We start from the raw sequence: 6,688 nt of genomic DNA on the forward strand, positions 1-6,688 counted from the left end.
AGCTAGGCAATACACTCTGCATTTCTTTATTAGCATAAGGAGTATGCAGGGCAGGAGTCCATCCCAACAAAGCCTGCTCTGTTTTGCAATCTCTTTTGCTTATTTATCACAGATACTGAGAAACTCTTTTAGACCTGAAAAGTCTCATAAGTGCTTGGGAACCTCTTCCCAATGTATTGAATATTTCCCATACTTTATATATGTTTTTTTCTATGTTTAGATAAATATTCCTAGTGAGACTGTAGATTTCCCTTTTAATGAATGGATTTTCCACCTATTACGACACCTGACATTTTCTTTAAGTCTCTTTTTTCAGGATTTCATTTTATATAATTCATATCTTTCTCGCTGTAGATTTGATTCTTTCTGTAAATATTTAGTGGTATAGTTTTCATTCACCGAGCAACTGGAGTACATGTATAACTTTTAAAGTGGACTTAATTCTCACTATTTGTGTGCTCAAAATCAGGCACATTTAATTCAAGTACTGTGGTGAGTACTTAGCTGATTCTTCTTCATATATATTTTCCAAGATTCAGAATGAAGCTCAGTCTGGGTAAGGTAGGAGTTACTTCTTCCCCACAATGAAACAGAGCTATGAGGATTTAATCTGACACAGGAAAATGACCCTAATCCAATAATAACTTTGCAGATTTTGTGAGTTTTAATGTTATTTAAAGTAACATTTAAAATACATTGCCATGTTCAAGACTGGGCAAAATGAATGTTTTGTCTGCTGTTACACCTTAGGTTACCAGGTGGCAGCATTGTTGTAATAGTAAAGTTTTTTCTAGCATTTTCTACATTACCATTACATTACATCACATCATATCCATTTATTTGAGTATTTTAATAACAAAACTGATACGTAAATGAAATATATAATTTCAATGGCTACACTAACCCAAAATAGCTGTGTAGTGGATTGTGATAACTACTTTCTAGTGCACTGCAACACTAGATAACTGTTTAGCAAGTGTGTGAAGTTTCATCCTGTATTCAAATGAAACTGACGTACAAGAAGAGTGAAGCAACATGTAATAAGTGTCTCAGGGCCTGTGTTTAAAAAGTGAGTGAGAGGGAAAATTCTTCCTTGTCAGAAGAATTACTCTGAAATTACTGCTCTGTGCTTCAGACAGTGGCTTTCACCACGTAATTCAAAATCAAGTTCAAAAATGACAGAAATTGGTGGCTGGCAGTGATAGGCCATGGGATTTTGGGTAGTTGCACAATGGCTTATGAACAGAAATGCAGGGATTTATTATTTATAGCCAAAGTTAGCAGCGCCTCCTTCTAAAAAGTCTATCCAACTTCTTATTAAAAGGCTATGTATTTAGGTGGTTGTGATTCTGCCCAAATGTGTAGCTATCCAGGCAGAAAGACTATATATTACTTTTTTATTTTGGGCTTCTTTTCCTGGTAGTTTCTGTCACGCCATTTAATTTCTTGTCTCGATCTCTGTTTATTCATCTCTCTGCCTCTTTGTTTTGTTTCATGAAAATAGCACCTCCTTGGCAGTTGGGCAGTTTCTGAGCACAAGGCAGTAAAATTGCCTCTCAGTGGCCACAGATTTACTGGTGTGAATGGTGGGATAGCTGAGGTGGCTCAGTGCAGAGCACAGGCCCAGCAGGACTCATTCACTGAAGGGCTCATTGAATCATAGAATATCCTGAGCTGGAAGGCATCCACAAAGATCATCAAGTCCAGCTTCTGACTTTGCAGGACAGCCCCAAGACTCACAACATGTGCCTGAGAGTATTATCCAAATGCTTCTTGAACTCTGTCAGGTTAATGCTATGACTGCTTCCATGGGGATTCTGTGCCCACCCACCCTCTGGGTGAAGAATCTGTTCCTAATATCCAACCTAAACCTCACTGTTTCCTTTGAGTTTTTGAAACACTGAGTGCTGGTGTGTACAGTGCAAAGGCACTCGACCTTACTGACAGAACTCAAGTTTACAAGGACTTAGGAGATTTGGGTCATGCTGGTCCTGCTTATTCAAGCTTTCCTCTGTACAACCATTTTGTATCCCTACCCTTTGCGCTCCATATTTCAGTTCTTTCTGTATATTTGATAGCACCTTGCTTTCATTTCAGCGATGTTCTTTTAACTGGCTTCATGATAAACAACCTGAGTTGCTGCATATTCTAGGCTACAGGAAAAAATGCAGTCTGCATGTGCTCAGTGAGAACTTTCTACCTTTTGTCCTCTGAAGAAGTTTTATTTGTGCCAATGAGGTCCAGTGCAGGGATCAGCAGTTTTCTATACATTTATCTCTGGGCTAATGTCTTGGACTTAATCCACACACTTGAACTAAAAGCAAACAGCCTTTGTGTCCTGTGCTGCAAACAGTATCTCCCTCAGGCACATCAAAATAAAGGGGAGAACTGACAGGGCTGGGGGCAAATAACTGGAACTTCAGAGAGGGAATGGATCACACCAAGTTGAGTGGGAGAAGGAAATGAAAATATGTGATTGAAGGGTGTGGATGGGGGAGTAAAAATTGATTTTTCTAGGTATTGTGGGATGGATTTGAAATAGATCCTCAAAGGACAAGAATATTAGATAGGGAGCTGGGATAGAAATGGGGCAGAGGGAAGAGAACTGGTGATAAGACTGAAACTGTAATAGGATGTGGGATGGGAAAACTATAAATGGCTGAACAAATACATTGGAACTGAGAACCATTCACATAGAGAAGCTGACTGGAGGCGCATGTGAGAAAAGTTGGCCTGAGAGGAAGCAAGAAACTAGCTGGGCAAAAGTTGAAAATGGACATTGAGAATAAACCAGTTGGAATCTACTAAGTATGGAGGCATCTGGTGGCTGAGTCCAGACATGGAGAAAAGCTGAACAAAGAGCTTGGAATTGATAGCTCAGGCTGGCAGAGAAAGGAAAGTACAGTGGGAGTGAGTGGGAAAAAATGGAAGAGGGAATGTCTAAAGAAGAAATCTAAAATAATGTTTCTGAAAGCAGACACCCAAAACTCAGAAAGTTAGGTAAATCTAACAGAACCCAAACTGATTTGTATACGCAAATGCCCTCCTCAGCACCCAAACATTCTTCACTTTGCATAAGGCAGAGGAATCGAAGCATTCTGCACATAGGCACCAGTGGTCAAAGGGCTTCTCATACCTTGAGCACTGCTGCTCTACTGCTGGGGAGTTAGAACAGAAGCTCAGAGGGAGGCCTTAAAGCACAGAAACTGCATTCCTTCCTACCACAAAGCCGCTTCCCCAATCCTTTGCATAACCTCGGTCTCCCCAATACCTCCTCCCACCCTTCTTTCTCCTCCTCCACCTCCTGCTAACCCTTATCTGCTCTACCACATCCTCATTCCCCTCCTGTCCATAGACTGCTCTGCTCATTCTCACGTACTGCTTTGGCTCCCCAAAAGCAAAAAGTAACACTGTGGGGAACTAAAGGCATGAAGGAGGAGGATGTGGCTGGATAAGTGGAGAGAATGGAAAGAAACACAGAATGGAAAGAAAGGTGCCCTGAAAAATCTGATCTACTAGGCCTGCTTCAAGTAGGGGGTTAGATGGGGTGACCTCTGAACATCCCTTCCAACCCAGGTTGCTCTGTGATCCTGTGGGCTGGTGTGAGGTGTTGGGCTAAGGCAGCCACGGATGAGTTATGAGTGAGGAAATAAGAAAGAGTATCTCAGCCTACTGCTGTTTCCGTGTTCTTTGCAAGAAGTTCACATTCCCCAGCTCTTGGAATAGGACTCTAATTATTTGATTTATATACAGACCTCTCTAATAGCACAGGCTTAGCTGAGCCAACTGAATTGCAACGTGCACATTTATTAGAGAAGAAAGGTGAAACTTGGTGAAGTTTTAGCTATTGTTACAGCTGCTTTAAAGAGAAAACTCTTTGTCTACTTGACTGTAATATTTTATTGGGTTCATTACAGTAGCATTTTTATTACAAGCACTACATTTTTTATGTTTTAGGTATATGGGTATGCAAAACCATGTAAATCTGATTTGAGTATTTCTTAGAACAAGGAAAGGTGGTGAGACAGCAAGTTAACACACAAAATAAATTAGAAATAAATGCAAATTCTTGGAGTTGGTACCACAGTGAATGTCATATCAGTGTCTTTCCTATCCTTAATCCATAAATTTTGAATACACAAGTGTGGGATTTCCATTGAGAACATACTATTCTGGACATTCTCAAAGGAAAAATGAGTATTGTGTTGTCATCAGTAATAAAGTCTTTGCTACGAATTTACAATGTCCAGCTAGAGTACAAGGAAAATTTCGAGCAACAATATAAATAGACTGAATTGAACTGTCATGTGTTATATGTACTAGTTATGAAGCTGGCACTATGGTTTGAATTAAGCTCGATGATTATGAAGGGAATTTTGTTGTGTGGAGATTCGAATGAGGGAGGAAAAAAATAGAAGTGGAAGAAGGGAAAAGAGATTGATACAAATAGAAAAAGTAAACTAAGGCAAAAGGCTTACTGAGGAAAAGAAACTTGGCAATGTATAGAGCCTAAGTCCTGTTGTAATCACAGGTGAAGGCAAACACCGACTGTAAGACTCTGTCAGCGTATGAACCTTGAAATGAGGGTATAGAGAAAAGATTTCATGAAGGAGGAGACAAAAAACCTCCAGCAGATATATTAGGATGTGTGTAATGCATTTTTCAGGAAGTTTGGAGGATTCGATAAATGTGGGCTTTCAGGTAAAAATAAGTAATAGCACCTTTACTGGCAGTTCTGTCTGATGCAGGTGAGTAGTAGCTTATATCTAGAAATGTCTAAAACTCTCCTTGACAGAGTAGAATTTAAAAATACATGCCACCACTGTAAATTATTATAAGCAGATTATCAGTATAGTCAGTGCAATTTTTCTACCTTTGATGCCTCTGATGTACAGCTAGAGGGAGTCTAAAATATTGTAGGAGCAGTTCAGTATTTTGAATTGAGCTCACTGATAGTTTCTTGAATAATCTTTCCACAAGAATTGATTAGGAACCACTCAGCAGCTAATAAAGCCAGTTTTTAAAGCAGGCTGCAAAGGGCCAAATAAAAGTTGAATATCTGGCTGTAGTATGAATACTTGCCTTGAAAGAGGATTGGTAATCTCTAACAGCAGCAGGCTGCAAAATGTTCCAATGAACTTGTGCTAATCATGGGTCACCTCTCCTAATAATGACCCCACTGGCCTTTTCTGAGCACGTCTGCCTGTCTAGTACTTGGCTATCTTCAGAGAAAATGGAATGCTTGCTCCTCTGTAATTTTGCAGAACCTGTGATTTTGTCACATTCATTTTGGTATTTTTGTCTAAAACAACTGAAGAGCTTCTGCTTGCATGTGCAACTGAATGGCGATAATTCAGCTTGATTAGACAGCCTAGTATCCCGAGCAGCTGGATTGTATGGCAGACAAACAGTACTCTGGCAGAGAAGCATCATCATTTGGTCTCCTTCACAGCTGTAACACATGATTATTCACTCTTTATGCCACAGATGAAAAACCTAACCAGAAACAGATGGGGAGCAAATATTTTTAGAAACAGTATTTCAAAACATTAACAAGAGGAAGAGAAAAAGTTTTCAGCTTTGGAGATAAAATTTTAAATTAAAAAAAAATTTCTTCTTATAGTATATTCAATATTACTTCAAAAAATATTTTAATTACGAATAATACTGTTCCCCCAAATATTTTTCTCATATTCTTCTATTTCCATGTTTCTTGTGGTCAAAACCAGTGTAAAATGCAAATTCTTTAACTCAAGTGCAAGCAGTTGCTCTAAATTAACATTTTCTAGTAATGCACAGTGCTCAAATAGCTAGTTTAAAGGTTCTTGTTGTTTCTGTTTGAATGCTTATTTTAATTTTATATTATTTCCCTAGCATCTAATTGGATTTTATGCAAGACTTGCTAGGGAAATGGAAAAATAGATCTCATAGATCTTAGGAAGAATTTTGGTAAGCTTGAAATGGCTTTTCCGATATCCTAATCATCTCCACAATTAACTCACCAGTTGGCTCTTTTCAGTTATCACAGTTTTCCTCCAAGAGGAAATGATCCTTCTCCTCCAACTTACAGTGTCAGAGAAGGATCAGTTCTGCTTTGGAAGCTGTGTTTGTGATAAAGATATTTTTATGAAGATAAGAATTATTACTCTATTTTCTTGAATATCAAGTCTGCAAGTCTGATGAATGCAAATGTCTTTAATCTCTTTTTAATTCCAAGCCAGTGGTGGAGAGTCATCATCAGTACCAAGCAGAGAAGTCTTGAGTTTCTAGCTGAGCAAGAAGGAACTTTAATTGTGTCAGTGTTGGGTGTTGTTCTAGTCTTCTGAGAGCTGCCTTCAATGTCTTCAGCCTCCATCCTAAAATTTCAGTATGGATGCAGATGGAGTTATATGAATCTAATTTAGTGAGTATTACATTATGTCCTACAGAAAGTAAATCCTTCCAGCACAATTTTAGAAACAAAATGTCTTCTTAATTTGTTTTATAGCTTTGACTTACCCTAAACCTAAGTGGATGAAAAATATTTGACATGATCTTCAAAGAACAGTGACTAAAAGTACGATTACAAGATTTTTAAAAGTATGAAGGGTAACTCTCTGCTAATTTTTGGCACTGACTGATGTATTTATCGTGTTCATGAACTGGGAAGAAGAATTGGGAAGTAGTACTTTGTGATGTTTTTTAAGCA

The sequence above is a fragment of the Corvus hawaiiensis genome, chromosome 6, assembly GCF_020740725.1.
Source record: "Corvus hawaiiensis isolate bCorHaw1 chromosome 6, bCorHaw1.pri.cur, whole genome shotgun sequence".
Classification (NCBI taxonomy): Eukaryota; Metazoa; Chordata; class Aves; order Passeriformes; family Corvidae; genus Corvus; species Corvus hawaiiensis.